This window comes from Sturnira hondurensis, unplaced genomic scaffold (genome assembly GCF_014824575.4).
Source record: "Sturnira hondurensis isolate 20B ecotype Veracruz unplaced genomic scaffold, ASM1482457v3 Scaffold0010600, whole genome shotgun sequence".
NCBI classification, from domain to species: Eukaryota; Metazoa; Chordata; class Mammalia; order Chiroptera; family Phyllostomidae; genus Sturnira; species Sturnira hondurensis.
Window position 1 is genome coordinate 416,974 of NW_028083231.1, and position 16,964 is coordinate 433,937.

The 16,964-nt window shown below is 46.9% G+C and overlaps 1 pseudogene; it reads right to left on the reverse strand.

Annotated features, from left to right (window-relative positions):
• Positions 1-6,129: 6,129 nt before the first annotated feature.
• On the reverse strand, positions 6,130-7,103 carry LOC118996025 (melanoma-associated antigen 10-like; annotated as a pseudogene).
• Positions 7,104-16,964: the final 9,861 nt, after the last annotated feature.

The window sequence follows — 16,964 nt, forward strand, 5'->3', positions numbered from 1 at the left end:
TTAGAAACCAAGAATTAAAAATGTACCATTTTAATAGCTCCAAAATGCAATACTTAGATATAAATCTAACCAGACATGCACAGGATCTGTATGGAGAAACTACAAAAGGCTGATGAAAAACATCAAGGCCTAAATAGAAAGTAAATAAATAGACATACTGTGTTTGTGGACTGGCAGACTTAACATAGTGAAGATGTCAATTCTCACTAAATTGATATATACATTCAAAGTAATGCCAATCAAAATCCTAACTATAGCAATCAAGACAGTGTAGTACTGGCTTAAGGACAAGCACAAATATTGATGGAGCTGATTACAGAGTTCAGAAATAGACCCACACAAATGTTGCTAGTTGAGTCTTTACAAAGGACTAAGACAATTCAATTGAGAAGTGTTGGTCTTTTCAATAAATGAATTTTGTTTTGTGCTGGTCTCAGTCTATTTTTTATTTTATTTATTATTTTATTTTAGTTGTTCAAGTACAGTTTTCTGTCTTTTACTATCATCCCAGGCCCCCCAGCTCTCCCCACCTCCTGTGGGGGCAACTTTCCTCGAAAGTCCCCCTGTATGCCATGGATGAGAGTAAGCGTGACTGAGACATGATGTGATCTGCTTGGGAAGGAGAGGTGGCCAGTTTTCCAGAGGAAAAAGGCCTTGAGCAGTAGCCACTTTTCCAGGAGAAAAAGGCCAGGAGTGGCCAGTTTCTCCGAGGGAAAAAAAGGGCCTCAAGCCCCTTCCTCCAGGGACTTTTATTGGGTTTTAATACACAGGAACACAGAGCAGAAATGATCAAATAGTAGATAACAGTCCAAAGAAATCTGAGGTCTTAGTCTGAGTCAGAGTCTGTCAGGCAGAGAGTTTTAGGGTTTCCTGTTCGAACTCTTAACATATGAATGAAAGCACTCTTAGCAGAGCATATTTCACAGGTCTATCAGGAAGTCTTTGTGATGCCAGATTTTTTCCAGGACACGCCCTAGCAAGACAGGGAGCTGCACCCCTCCCCATCACATATTCAGGCTTAAGGGGATTAGAGCCAGGAAGCTCTTCTCCCAGAGGGCATGGGGACTTGGGCTATCTCAAAGTCGGGGAGCGAGAGTCCATTGCTCTTTGTTGCAGCCCCCTGAGTCCTTCCATGATGGCCTCCCAAGTGATCATGTCTGGCCTAGTTTGCCCCTCCTCTGAAGGGTCTTACCCATCAAGGACTTCTGGCCATGCTTTGGGGGCAGGGAGGAAACTGAGACAGCGTTTGCTACCAGAGACAAGCTTTGTCTCCTGCTGCTCCCATTTCAGAGGTCACTGATTCATCTTTAGCCACAGGGGGTAGGAGTTACAATTCCTGAAACCAGGCAGAGCAGTCCACAACAACCTCCCTCCCATTTCCACCCCCTAGTTTTTGTCCATGTATCCTTTATACTTGTTCCTGAAAACCCTTCCCCTTTTCTCAGTCTATCAATAACAAATGTGGTGGTTAGACTGGCCCTTGTGGTTCTTATTAAGATAGCAAGACACCCTTCAGCAATAACCAATAGGAAACCGAAAAAAAGTTTATTATTTACAGGATCTCAAAATTACATGGCATTCCTGAAGCCACATGGCAAGGTTGGGAAGGAGGAGAGAGAGAGAGAGAGAGAGAGAGAGAGAGAGAGAGAGAGAGAGAGAGAGAGAGAGAGAGAGAGAGAGAACAATCACAGGCCTGGGGTTATGCTTTATAGCTAGAAGGCCCAGGATTTTTCAGGCTCACTCTTTATTGATGAATTAAAAACATAAGGGTGGAAATGTAAAGCACAGGAAGAAAAAGAAAAACAAGTAGCCTGAATAGTCAGTTATTGAAATCAACCAAGATCTCTAAAACAAAGGAGACTCAGCAAGGGGAGGGAAACTGGCTCTTTATCTAGTCCTCTTGTTATAGGACAGATGTGGCCCTCAGTGGGTCTGCCCAGGGCCAGCTGTAGTGTATCAGTTCTTGACTCCATATAGGAAAGATTTCACAACACAGGCCCAGGCAACTATGAGGATACATTTTTTAAAGCTGGGAGCAGTGAAGCAAAGAAAGGCTTAGCATAGAAAAAGCAACAGGAGAGCCTAGCTGGTTTACCTTGGCTCACTGGGAAGTCAGAGAAAAGGGGGCTTTGAGGACAGGTTCAGGAGATTAGCCAGGGACAAGCTTTCTCTATTTCACTTGCCAAAGAATTTTCCTAGCTTCTCACTATTCTGTTGTCACAGAAACAACCCCCCAACCCGGGGTCTTTTTTCAGTATTGTTCTTTGCCTGCTGCTGTGTTAGCAATTGTGGCTCTCAATACCAGAGTTTGGTAAAAGGGAAAGACACCATATATTCAAAAGTTATACATGTTTAGATTAAATGGTAGAATTCTACCATTAAATTTCACTCCCTTTAGAAATGAAGATACACCCACAAACATACAGTCCTGCTGTCACCTCTTTGCCTGGTTAGGCCTGGCTCAGAACACACCAATCAGAAGTACTGGCCTCCAGAAGAAAAAAAAAACATCCACAGCTCACTTCTTATGGTTCCTCCCAGTAATCCAAGCTCAGCTGGGCAGGTCTACTGCAGTTTCCAGCACCATCAACTGTGTTGCTGTGATCTCCAATTCTTAATCTGAAACCACATGGCACCTCCTCATGGCCCACCAGGGAGAGTACTTTCTTCCTGCATGGTCTTGCATTGTCCTCGACACAGATGGTAGCCTGAATTTTTCTTTAAATCTCAGCCTGGAACCTCCTCAGTAACCCCGTTTCGACTCCTCTGGCAATTGGTTACACCTGCTAGCACTCCTGTATACTCTGCCTTTCTTGGCTGCCATAGTTAGTCTCAAGGTTTGTGGCCTCGTGGCTGGAGCAAACCATCTCCAAGCTCTCTTGCAGGTGCTGTCATGTGGGGAGCTGCCTCCCAGCTACATCACAGGTCTAAGTGATGCATATCTTTCTGGCTCCACACAGGCTATGAAGCTAGCCTGCTGTTATTGCTATGCAAAATAACTCTCAATTCCTGTGCTGCTGCTTTTTCCAGCCCCCAAGCTAGGCTTGTCAGGGTCCCTGGGGCCTCTTAGCCTATACCCCGTTAAGACTACACCCTGTTATACTGTCTCACTCTGGCTGACAATATGTTTATTTCAGAAAGCCTTCCTTGAAGTGGATGCCTCTATAATCAAAGCTAAGTCAGGCACTTGCATTACAAAAAAGAAAAAAAAATGTCAGGGCTGATACTACAGTATTGGGATAATTAGACAGCCACCTGGTGTGCTGGCTCTGAGGCCTCCCAGGAGGTGCAGGCCAAGGTCAGCTGCCATCTGTGCTCTTCTTGGGGCCACCTGGCACGAGCTACAAAGTGATCTGCAGATGGCTGCTGCTTGTGCTTGGCTTGGAGGTACCCAGGCAAGGCCAAGCTTCGAACCAAGTTGGGCTGCTACTAGTGCCAGGCCTGGGGCCATTTAGTGAGAGGTTCAGAGCATGCTTAGGCAAGATGCTGTCTGAGAGATTTTAGGGAAGTCTGAAGCATGAGCCAAGACAGGTCATTTTAATGGAAAAGTCATTGGGAAACAGCTTGAGCAGGCCATCAAGTTGAATGGGGCAGGGTCTCTGATACACCTTTCTTATTAAAAAAACAGGAATAGTTGCCCTATAATTCATGTTTGAAGACATTGATTTTGGTTTTATTAATTATAGCAAAGAATGGGAAATAATTTGTGTCTATCAGGAACAGAATGGTTTAACTAACTATGGTATATCAATGCTTTAAAATTTTAGGGAGAAGTTGAAACGTGAGGTAGATTTCTATGTGCTGTTATGGGAAGAACCTGCATCCATTTTATTAAATGACAACGGTTAGTGGCATATCAATATGCACATAATTTACCTAGGTATATTGAATAAAAACAGTATAATTTTTAGTATACATATCTATGAAAAACTCAATGGTAACCTTTAAAATAACACATGTTAGATTGTTAATTGTGGTGACCCCTGAGCAGGAGGCTGAATTGTGAAACTTTGAAGAAGGAATGTCTTGATTTATCTGTACTTAATTTTTTTGCAATAAAAACATATGCACTGCTATCTTGGCAATGAAAATATTTATATAAACCTAACAATGGAAAAGTAGCTGTGTCAAAGTAACCGCTAATTGATGCAATAGACAAACTTTGAGATTTGAAATGCTAACTCAGCAAAAGTGTGTTTTCGTGCACATAAATTCTGATGTGGTTTGGCAGGGGCCCCCTGACCTAGGTGACCAGGGATCTAGGCTGCTTCCATCTTGTGGTTCCCCCATCTCAACACGGAGCCGCCATATTTGCTGGTGAACTGAGGGAGAGAGCACAGAACTGGCATACTGGCTGTCAAATGTGTGGATGTGATAAACAATGCTTCTGCTCGTGTCTCAGTGGCAAAGGGTTGTCACATGACCCTTCCTAACTACAAGTGGACTGGCACTGTAGCGTGCACCTTGTCCGGGAAGGAGAGCCAGAGAAGAAATGGGTGGGCACTGAAGTCCCTCCCGGGCACTGTTACATTGTCGGTGCTCATAAGAAAGCAACCATCATAATTGGCTGTGACGACAACCATCTCCACTGCTTGGAGGATTTCCTGCAATCAGATTTCTCCTGAAATTCTCTGAATGTTTAAGTGCCTACTATGTGACAGATGCCTTCAAATACAGAACCACATCTAATTGTAAGAGGGTCGTGTAAGTGTCCTCAGGGAGGGTTCCCATTCTTCACTCAATAATAGTGCCTTTCTTCACTCCCATTTTCAATACTGCAATACTGTCTAAAGTGTCCGTAGGCTGAGAATGCTCTCCTCCCTTTGGATGCATGGGTAACTTTGTAACCTGTGTGTCTCTGCTACCCTCCATATGAGTGAACTTGCCCGAACACCTGCACAGATGCATTTAGACTCACTGAAAGCTGGATCTTTCCTGTGGGGCAGGGACCAGACAAGAGACAGAGGGAGGGTGGCTAATTATGTTTTTTTCTTTTTAAATTTCACCTAACAAGTCCACCAAGGAACCATTTCTCACCTCCTAGGAGGATTCCGTGGCGGGGGTGGGGGTGGGGGTTAAATACTTCCCACTTAAAGGGCTGTGACTATCAGACAGGATCGAGGGTGAGCTATGGGAGAGCAGGGGACTCCTGCAGGGAGTAGGAAGCCTGCGTGTCAGGGTGAGGGCAGGAAAAACTGTGCAGCCTTCCGAGGAGATGGCAGAGATGAGCATGTCAGCATACCAGGTTCCAGTGTTGGACAGGAGGGGACACGGGGAAAGGCCAGAAGAAGGGTGCTGTCATGTGGGAAAGTGCCAGGACTGGGCGGAAATGTGGGCACATGGCAGACTCACCTCTCAACATACCTCAGACAATCCCCAAATTGTGTTTGATTCTCAATGCCACCTTCCTTCCCTAGGCCTGCTTGTACTACCTGGGGCCTCAGGGTCCTGCTATTTGTTTGTCTTGAGAGATGTTTGTCTTGGGAGATGTCATGCATAGTACTGAGAAGGGGAATGATCTGCAACATAGAAGAAAGTGGGCCATGGGCTGGGAAGAGTGGGAAGATCATGGACTAAGGGGACACCTCATCACTTTCCTTATATGACTGTGACTCCCACACCGTCATTCTGTAGGTGGGTATATCCTGCTTATGCTCATGTCACCACTACTTACACGGGGCCTTCCAGAGGACAGAGGCTCAGTGAATGTCTGGGGAATGGATGAACCACTGAGCAGGGGTCATTTTTATTCAGAAGAAATGTCTCCACTTCCTTTTTTAGCTAACTAACCAGTTAATTTTATTGTTGACACTGTTGAGGATGTCTCACATTTCCCACCCCACCCTGAATGAACCAAGCAAATCCAAGGATAATTAAATAATGCTTCACAGAATGACAGTCAAGAAGGGATAAGAAGCAAGAACTAACAACCCTTTGTTTTTATTTCTCTGTTTCTTGACTCCATTGACTGAACTGCTGAGTTATTTCATAGTTGCACTGAAATGCTGTTCTTCTAATGCCACGTTATCTCATTTAGGATCACAAACTCGGACAAATGCAAATACATGTGTGAGCAATGCCATTGACAAACTTTGATGGTGAAGGTTATTAGACCTGCTATTAAAAGGAACGGCATATGGAAAGTTCTGAAAGGAAACAAAGATCAAATTCTAAGTCATCACAGAGAACAGAAATCAAATGGTGCTACAGCTCTTATTCCCCCAACTCACCCTGAGCCTCACTGCCTAGAACTCTGACTGCTCACGCCTCAATCACAGAGTGAAGAATGAGCCCCACTTCATACCAAGCAAGCGAAGCTACTGTGCGTGGGCCTGAAACATGCCTGTATGCAACTCTGGCTCAGGCCCCCTCTTCCTCATCACTCTCAGTCCCTTCAGACAGAGATGGGAAGGAGCTGGGATCCCTGGCATTAACTCTGACCAAAACCTTGAGGGCTTTCAACTTGCTGGTTTCAGCATGGGTCCTGGGACCCTACAGAAACTTGTAACATGCAGGATCGCTTCCTGGGCACCTGCCGGTACACCAGGTACTTTTCCTGCACCCACACTTTAGCGACGAGCTCCCTGGGCTCCCCCCATAGACCCAGTACTCCTTCCCCTCACGCATGCCCATGCCATCTAGCACCTCCCAAACTTCCTCCTCAGTGGCACAATCACCCTCCATGGCGATCACTCACAGAAGTACCAGCAGGAGGCCAGTGTTGGAAATCTGTGCCCATTGCTCACCATCTCAACAAAGGTGAGGTCCAGAGTGCTGACCAGGACAGAGGGGTGGTCATTGGGGCCCACTTCCTCAGCTTCCATGCCAAATACATGCTGCGTGCACTGTGAGTCTTGGCTCAGGATCTCAGGGAAGTGGCCCTGGTACTCTTTGATGATGCTACTCAGAATTTCTGCCTCTGTGGCAGGCTTCTTTGCATGATACTTCAGGAGCAGGAACTCCATAATTTCTGTCATCTTCAACTGCAGGGCTTTTTTGTGCATGGAATTGGCATCTTCCAGGACCTCCCATGTGCTGGGCACCTCCTTTTCTTGGTTGCTGGAGCCCTCGTCTTCATATTGGCTCCGCGGAGGGGCTACCATAGCACAGCAGGGAGGGAAGGCACCTGGAAGACTCTGGAGAGGACTTGGTGTCTCAGCAGCAGCCACCCCCTCTAGGCAGTATGGAAACAGGATTGGGGGGAAGAAGCTAAGGATGAAGGAGACACAACCTCCTCCTCTGCATCCCCAAAGTAGCTGCTCCTCCACCAGGCCCTGGCCCTCTCTGGGGTCCTGATGGTCTTCCTGAAGCTTGCAGAGCTCACTCATCTGATGGCAAAGCATGGTGACTCTTGGTGGGACAGTTATTGGAGTGTGGGAAGAAGGTGGACAATGGGGGCCCATTGGCCTGTGGGAGAGAGGGAGTGAGAGAAGTGTCACCTGAGAAACACACCCTAGGCGGCTCTGACATAGGCAACTTATAGGTCACCACTTTATGGGTGCTGTTAGGCCTCACAGAGGTCACTCCTGATCAGCCTGAAGAACTGAGAACCTGAAGTAGGAAGTGAAATGACTGCTCCGTGTACAGGAGGCAGAGCCCCACAGTTCTGGGGCTGACGATGGGGTGTGGAGGTGTCGGGTGCTGTGGGATCCCCTCTGATCTGGGGTGGGGGAATCCCTGTGTACATAATCAGGGTGCTCACCTCACCTACACTCCTGGCACTGCCTGGCCTTCTCCTGGCCTTCTGTGACCTGAGAATATGTAGCTCAGACCAAAGCCTTTACCTCCTGGAACCTGGAGCCCCTGTGAGAGGAAACAAAAGAGCACCTCAGCATGCAGATGGCAAGAACAGACCTGGGACCTCAGTGCTGACAGGAGTGGTGGTGGAACTCTGTTTGGCCCCCTCTGTTCTGGGTGGGTGGTCCTTTCCTGGCACACTCAGGAGCCTCACCTTTCCCCTGCCAGGGCCTGGCCCTTCACCCACCTCCCGCTGACCTGAGGCTAAACTCTCAGAACAAGACCACACATCCCTGACCTTGAAGAGAAGAAAATGAGGGAGCCCCACATCTGGTCACACCTGCCCAGGGCCTCCCATGAGATCAAGAAGAGATGACCAAAGTTTTGAGTCCAGGTATCTTGGGCTAAGCTTCTAATCACTTCCTCACCATGACACCCTTCAGGGTCTCAGACCACTCACTCTGCTGAGTGAGCTCACTCTACTTAGACTTAGGCTGCACCTCCAATAAATACTGGAAGAGGAAGTGAGCTGAGCCATTCCATGCACCATTCTGAGTTTCCCCATGGCTGACAGAACGGGGACGGTAGGTCTCGGTTTCCATGTGCTCTGGTTCCCCTCATTCTTCACCTCGATTCTTGGCAAGCCCTGGAATCCTGCCCCAGTTGACCTGAGTCCAGACCTTCAGACCAAAGCCCTCCTCTCCCCGAGAGCACTGATCTGGAAATGAGAAGGGGCTCAGGCTGACAGCACTGCCTGGGGCTTTCGGGGCTAACACTCAGAACAAGGCAGATTTCTGTGGAGCCCACTCTTGTTCTGAAAATTGGGACACCCCCACTCCCCACCTTGATTCTTAACAGAATCTGGGACTCCTCTCTCTGTTGAGCAAGTATAGACCTGAGGACATCGTCCCCTCAATCTAAGGGCCTCACCTTCCTGGGAGCTCTGGGACAAAATGTGAACAGGAGGCCCATCTGCTCCCAAGTCTTCACAAGTTCCACTAGGACTGACAGCAGGGCCTGAGCCCATCTATTCTGAGTAGGGTGTCCCCTTAGTCTGTCCTCAAGATGCTGGCCTTTCTTCCTGGCCGGGCCTGGACAGGACTCCTGGTGACCTGAAATTACCCTGACTGACTGTCCTCAATGAGAAACTGTCACAAGAAGCAAGCATGTGGAAAGGGAGAGCATGTCACATCCAGGCAACCCTGCTTGAGGACTCCCAACAGTTAGGACAGAGGACTGATTGATGCTGTGGGGTCTCTTATTTTTTAAAAAACAGCGTATTGTATTTAAATAAATCCACCAGTGGGAGAATTCATTGCCTTTACTTAGAAGAAGGCTCTGTAACATTATCTGTTAAATCTGTGCAGCTCACCAAAAGGCCTTTTCTGGAAACATCAATATTTCCTCATCACAGTTCCCAAAAGGACTTTAGAGTCTCAAAATTCTGTGTCTCCTTTGGCTTGCTTCTCTCTTGCTTTGACTGTACCCAGGCTTTTTAAATGGTTCTCTTCATATCATCACCTCCATCTTCACAAATTTTCATTAGTGTTAAATGTATCTGTGCAGCTCACCAAGGAAGGGTTCAGACCCTTTCCGACCCTAGTAAAAACTCAGCCCTTCTTTTCACGAACTGAAGTCACCCCTTCTGACCAAGGCTCTCAACTTCCCGAGTGCCCTGGGACAGGATCGAGGTGGAAGCACCTCCACACACCTAAGCCAGGGGTTTTCCAAGACTGACGGCAGCACAGAGTGGGTTTCAGGCTCCCCTTTTGTTTGAAGGGTGGTAGCCTCAGTCCTCCCCAAGGAAACCATGTTTACTCATGGAAGGCCTGGGACCTCTCCCTTCTGCTGAACTGAGAATGCCTCCTCCAAACCAAGGCCACCCCCTTGCAAATGCCCCTTCACAAGGAGAAAGTGGGGGAGGAGTCTCTTCCTGATATCCTCCAGGCCTCCCAGGGCTGACTGCTGGGGTTTTTTGGTATATGAGAGTTGGCAAAGTTTCTGCCTAGGCTGGAGCCCTCTCAGTCCTCCCTGGGGGTTCTCACCTTGAAGCCCATAGGGCCTTGGACCTCTCCCTCTCATCACCTAAGCTATGCCCCCTCAGACCAAATGGCCTCATCTCCCTGAGAACTCCAAGGTGGACTTCAGGACACATCACATCCACTATCATGCCCTGAGCAACCCAGCCAGCTGTGCCAGCAAGGCCTAAGGCAGCTGGTCTCTGTTTTGCTGGGGTGGGAGGTGCCCTCCTCTTGCCTTAAAACCCCACAATTTCACTACTGGTGCCTGCATCCAGGCCCTTCAGGACAATGCCCTCACCTTCCTTTGCCACTCCTCAGGCGGAAGTCTGGAAGCAACCCACACTGACCACCCTACTGTTTGGCTTTCCCTGTGTTGATGGCAGGAAGAGGGAACAGTGGGGACCCTTCGAGGTTTGCTAGGGGTCTTCCTAAGCCCTACCTGGAGTGGTTACCTTGTGTCCTGGCAAAGCCGGGGCTCCATTCCTCTGCCTGCCTGGGGCCTGACCTTTCAGACCTCAGGTGCCAGAGGCTCCTAGTCTTCCCTTTGGGTCCTCACCTTGACTCTCAGCTGGACCTGGGCTCTCCCCTCTAATAACCTGAGGACCTGCTTTTTTTTTTTTTTACCAAGTCCTCATTCTTTCACAAACAGATGCCCAAGTCAGGAACAAAGCATGTGGTCATCGGGCCTGGGGCTACCCAGGGTTCACAGCAGGGGTTATGTGGGCTCCTGTCTGTTGTGGGGTCCAGGGCCCCTCAATCCTCCCTTTGTATCCTCACCTTGACAATGTCAGGAACTGGGTCCTCCCCTCTGCTGCGTGAGTCATTCCTCCTCCTGAATTCCCAAGGCTGAGATCAGGTATGGGCTTCTGTGGTGTCTTCTCTGGGTGCTCACTCATCATTGAGCCTCCCAAGACTTTCAGCAGGGAAGGCTTCTGTGGACTCCCTTCTGTTTAGGGGTCCTTGATCCCCTCAGTCTTCCCTCAGGGTCCCCGCCTTGACTCCACCTTGACCCCACAATTTGGCAGGTCCTGGGCATAGCCCCTGCTCACCTGAGGCTCTGCTCCTTACACCAAACCCCAGAGCCTCTCAGAAATGGATGCAAAAGCGAGGAAGTGCCACGTGACTCCTGGGAAATACCTCTGCAATCCCTCTGTGGACCTGAGGCCCTACAATGTTCATCAAGTCCCAAGTCTCACTCAGACCTGGATACATACGGAAGTCAGGAAATGCTGCACTTGGCCATTTGCTATGGAGAGCTCCCATGCTGAGAGCAGAGGTGGGCTTTTATGGGATCCCTAGGTTGTGGAGTCCAGGGTCCCGTGATCTGGCCTGTGGCTTTGCTCCTTACACAGAACCCCACAGTCTCTCAGACCTGGACACAGAAGTCAGGAAATGATGCCTGTGGATACCCCACCCACTCGGCCTCCCTGGACTGATTATTCATTCCAGTGTCCAGGGTCACCTATTTCCCCCTCAAGGTCCTCAAGTTGACATCAGCAGTACCTGGGGTCCTCTGCTCTGTTGCCCGAAGCCCAGCTCCTTATACCACCCCACCCCTGAGTCTCTCAATCTTTCTGATGTAGAAATCAGAAAACACCTTGTGTGGTCATTCCCCCACCCACCCCCACCCACCTTGCCCCCTGAGACCTGCCAGATTGATACCTTCAGGGGCCCAGGCACCCTCCATCTCCCTCAGGGTCTTCACAGTTGACTCTGCTCATGTCCCAGGCACACCCTCTGCAGACCTAAGAGTCTGAGCCCCTACACAGAGCACCCAGAGTGTCAGAACCAGAAGATGTAGAAGTTACGAGTCACCGTTTCTGGTCATCCTGCCCTCTGGGCCTCCCAGGACTGACTGTTCTAGGGTTCGGAGTCCCTTTGTCTTCCCTTCCAGTTCTCACCTTGAGCCCTGGCAGGTTCTGGGAACCTCCTTCTGTTCATCGGGAGGCTGAGCCACTCAGACCTAGGCCCTCAATGCCTCCAGACCCCCAGGTGAAGTCTGGGCATCACATCAGGGCACCAAGCCCGGAGATTCCCAGGGCTGCTGGCAGAGGCTGAGATGGATTTCATGGGGTCCTCCAGCCCTCTCTCTGGCTCTCACCTAGATTCCAGGCGGAGTCGGGGCCCCGCCCCCTTTGCACCTGAGCTTGCTCCACTCAGACCTTGTCCTGCTCTCCTGAGGGGGTGGGGGCGGGTGGGTTGTGAGAAATAATACTCAGCCAGACTACCCAGCCCCAGGACTCTCAGTGCTGACACTCTCAGTGCTGACAGCATGGGCTAACCTGGGTTCTGCGGTGGGGTGGGGGGGCGGGTGTGCGGGCGGCCCTCAGCCCTTCTTCAGGGTTCATACCTTCAATCTCTGCCGGACTGGACTCCTTCCCTCTATGGACCAGAAGCGGGCCTCCTAGAAGCAGCCCTCACCTCTCTCGGACTTCCTGCATGGAACTCACTGGAGGTCACAGCATATCTGGGGCCCCCAGTGCTGAGAGCAGGAGTGAAGCTGGAATCCAATCCAAGGGGAACATGCTGTCCTTCCTCTGGTCCTCACCTTGACCGGAAGGGACCTGGGCCCCTGCCCTCTGCAGACCTGACTCTGTGCCCCTCAGACCAAAGCTCAGCCTCCCCCAGTTCCCTGAAGTGGTGAGGATTGGGAGTGCTCAGCTTGACAGCCCTGCCTGGAGCCCCACCCCCTAGAGCTGACAGTAGAAGCAGACCTGGGTCCTGCAGGCACCTCTGTTCTGTGGTGGGTGGACCCCACAGTCCTTACTGTGAAAGGTCATCACCACACTTGCAAACACCACTGTAGTTTCCTCACAGGTGCCACTGGGGGAAATGTAGCGCCCGGGACAGTTGGGGAAGGTTAGAGAAGAACCCCCCCTTCTCATAGCTCCTCATTACCAGGCAGCCAGACTATTTTTCCTGTATTCTTTCCTCTTTTTTTTTTTTTGGTTGTCGTTCAAGTACAGTTGTGTCCAGTTTACCCCCACCACTCTTCCCTGCTCCACCCACCCACACCTCCCATCCTCAATCCTACCCCGCTTTGGCTTTGTCCATCTGTTCTTTATACATGTTCCTTGACGACCCTTCCTCTCCTCCCCCTTATCTCCTCCCCCCTCCCCTCTGGTTACTCTGCCAGTTTGTTTTTTGTTTCACTGTCTTTGGTTATGTTTGGCTTGCTTGTTTATTTTGGTGATTAGGTTCCACTTATAGGTGAGACCATATGGTATTTGTCTGTCACCGCCTGACTTATTTCACTTAGCATAATGCTCTCCAGTTCCATCTATGCTGTCACAGAGGGTAGGAGCTCCTTCTTTCTTCCTGCAGCATAGTATTCCATTCTGTAAATGCGCTGTGCCAACTTTTGAAACATTTTGTTCTAAAGAATTTATTTTCTGCATGGAAGATGATGGGCAATGGGAAATGGGGAGTGTACTGTTCTTTTGAAGTATGTAATGTTTTGTAATCCAGGGGACTGACTTTCATTTTCTCAAAACCTCATTCAGAGTCAGAAATGAATTTTGCATTTCGCCAAGTTAAAGGAAGGCATACCCATCGTTACTCTGCCTGATTTCCTCCCATCTTGACACTCTATTTGTAGGCCAGTCTTTATCTTTTAATTAAAATGGTAAATTTGAAAAAAGGTTCTGTCCTCACCCACTAAGGTGATTTCAGGTGGTTATTGACACAGACTCTGGGGTCCTACTTGCTCAATCATCCCATCATTCCTGCTGTGCTGGTATTACCCCAGAGATACTGGCATCTATGGCCTGATATGTTGCCTCCTATATCCGCAATGAAGTAGGGGCAGAAGTTTAAACTTTTTCACCTTCCCATCCAGTCATCTGCACCTATGCAGGTTGAAGACCCTCCTAACTTCCCACTACCACCATCCCAAACACAAATAACAGCTCGCCACTGTCTCCAATCTTCCCCCAAGGGTTTCTCCTGTTGTGTTGTTTAGATTACATTGTCCATATGCGTCTTTTAAACTTTTATTCTCCCTTCTATAGTTTTCCAGGGTGGATTTTGGCACAGAAGAGAGAAGTCCAAGGTTCTACTTATTTAGGAACTGTTTAGTTTGAATCTATCAGTAAACTTGCATAATTGCCTCCACAAAGACCCTCTAGACTTTTGTTAGGCTTCTTCTTAGGTAATTAAAATTTTTTAAAAAATATTTATTTATTTATCTTTAGAGGGGAAGGGAAGGAGAGAGGAAGGGAAACATCAATGTATGGTTACTTTTGGTGCATCCCCTGCTGGGAACTGGCCCCTGCCGGGAACTGGCCTGCAACCGGCCCGCAACCCAGTCATGTGCCCTGACTGGGAATCAAACCGCGATCCTCTGGTTCGCAGCCCGCGCTCAATCCACTGAGCTACACCAGTCAGGGCTTAGGTAATTAAAATTTTGTTGTAGTTGTAAATGTGGGTATTTTCTATTGTGTGTTTTAAATACTTAAGGCTGTTGCATGGCAAGGTTCTTGATTTTGCTCTGGTGATCTTCCATCCACTATGTTTTTCTGAAGTCTTCTATTAATTTCACTGTTGCATGGGCCTATTCCTTTGAATTTGCTAGATAGTTGGTCACGTTGTAACACCAAATATTAATTCTTTTGTTTCAATATACAAACTTCTTTATTTTGATATCCATCACTCTGGCTTTATATTTCAGTGAAGCTTCAAAAAGTAGAGGTGATAGTATATACATACAACTTATGCCTGACAAGAATGCTTCTAACATTTCACATTTCAGTTTATTTCCGCCAATTTTAAGAAAGGAAAATTCCCCTCTTGTCTGATTTTGCTAAATGATTTTATTATAGAGTCATGTTGAATATCACTCAAATGTTTTTTTTCCCTATATCCATAGATGTGATCAAATGGTTTTCCTTTGCTAATTTGTTAATGTGGGGAAATACACATGAAAGTATTTTCTAATGTTAAATCTTATTTTCATTCATTGAAAACAGCCTGTGATCTTATCTGAGTGTTTGTGTCCCCTTCAAATTCATATTTGAAATTCCAAGGCCTGTTGTGATAGTATTTGAAAATTGGACCTTTGGGCGGTGCTTGGGTCATGATGATAGAACCCTCATGAATGGGATTAGTGCCTCACAAAAGGGGTTTCAGGAAGATCCCTAGCTTCTCCCACCATGTGAAATACAATGAGAAGTCAATGACCCAAATCGCCCCAACTGGTACCCTAGTCTCAGACTCCTCCCTCCACCCCGGACAAATAAATTTCTATTGTTTACAAGCCACCCAGTCTGTAGATTTTTCATATAGCAGGCCAAACAGACTTAGACTCTTTGTTCATTTAATTCACTGCTATGTTGAATATACTATTAATTTACTTAGAATATTTGCTTCTATGTGAGCAATTTTTGGCCTGGACATCCATAGGGCTTTTGATCCTTGATTCAAATACAAAAAACAAACAAACAAACAAAACACCCTAAAGCTAACCTCATACTTGATGGTGAAAGATTGGATTATTTTTCTCTAAGATTGGGAAGAGTGTACAACATCCAATCTTAGGTAAACTCTTTCTAACCATGTAAAAATATGGAAGTCTGGGCCAGTGTGATAAAGCAAGAACAAAACATAAAAATGTGTGTAGATAGTAAAATTTTTTTAAAAAAAGACAAAATGGTCCCTATTAGCAGATGACATTGAAGTCTATATATAAAAACTCCTAATTGAGCCCTGGCTGGTTGGCTCAGTGGATGGAGCACCAGCCTGAGAATAACAGGGCCGCCGGTTCGATTCCCAGTCAGGGCACATGCCTGGGTTGCAGGCCAGGCCAGGTCCCCAGTAAGGGGCATGTGAGAGGCAACCACACATTAATGTTTCTTTCCCTCTCTTTCTCCCTCCATTCCCCTCTGTGTAAAATGAATAAATTGCAAAATTCCTAATTGGAATTTAGCAAGGTCACTAGACACAAGGACAATATAGAAATGTCATACAGTATATATATTTATATTATACACATATAGTTCAGTATATATATATATATATATATATATATATATATATATATCATTGCTTTTAAAAGTGAAAATTGGAAAAAATCAATATTATTTATATTAGAGCCAGAAAACATGAAATGAAATTTTTAGCATAAGTTTAACAAAATATGTGTGAGATATGTATGCCGAACACTACAAAAACAATAATTAGAGTATCAAAAGAGAGGTAAATAGATATACTATTTTCATAAATCACAAGACTCAGTACTAAGATGTTAATTATCCTCACATTGTTGTTTAGACTCACCACAATCACAATAAAAATCGCAGCAGGAAGAAAATGGTTTGGCAGTTCTTCAAAAACTTAAACGTAGAAACACCATGATCCCTCAATTCCATTCCCAAAACACTTGAAAATAGATTTTAAAAGCATGTATACACTCATGTTTATAGTAGCACTATTCATAATAGCCAAGAGGACAAAACTGCATTAATCGCCATCAGTGGATGAATGAGGAAACATATTGTGGCATATGCGTACAATGGGATATTATTCAGCCATAAAGAGACATGAAGTCTGGTGCACACAATGATGTGGATGAATCTCAAAAACATTATACTAAGTGAAAGATGTCAGACACAAAAGGTCATGTATCATATGATCCCATTTATATGAAATATTCAGAAGCAATAAACCCTCAGAGACAGAATGCAGATTAGTAATTGACAGGGGCTTGGGGGCAAAGAGGAATGGATAGAAACTGCTTAATGGGTAAGGGTTTTCCATTTGGGGTGAAGAAATGTTTTGGAACTAGGTAGAGGTCCTGGTTGCACAACTAATGCCACTGAATTGTTCAAGTGAAAAGGGTTAATTTTGTGTTATGTGAATGGTACTGTGATACTTTTTTTCAAATTCCAGCAGGAAGTTTTTTTTTAGAAATTTAAAGGCTGAGCCTGAAATGTAAGTGAAGAACGCCTTTATGGAAAGATAAAGAACTAAAATAAGCCGAACAAATTTTGCAAAAGAATAGCACTATTGGTGGCCTCACACAACCTAACTTCAAGAGTTGTATAGAGGAGGGGTTGGCAATAATTTTGTGTGTTTTTGCTATGTTTTGTGGGTCATACCGTTTCTGCCAGAACTATTCAGCATTGTTGCTGTAGTGACACAACAGTGCATAAGACTGTCAGGGGCAGGTCAGAAAAGAGCCGCCTCCCCCTTCCCATGGTGTCTCTTCAC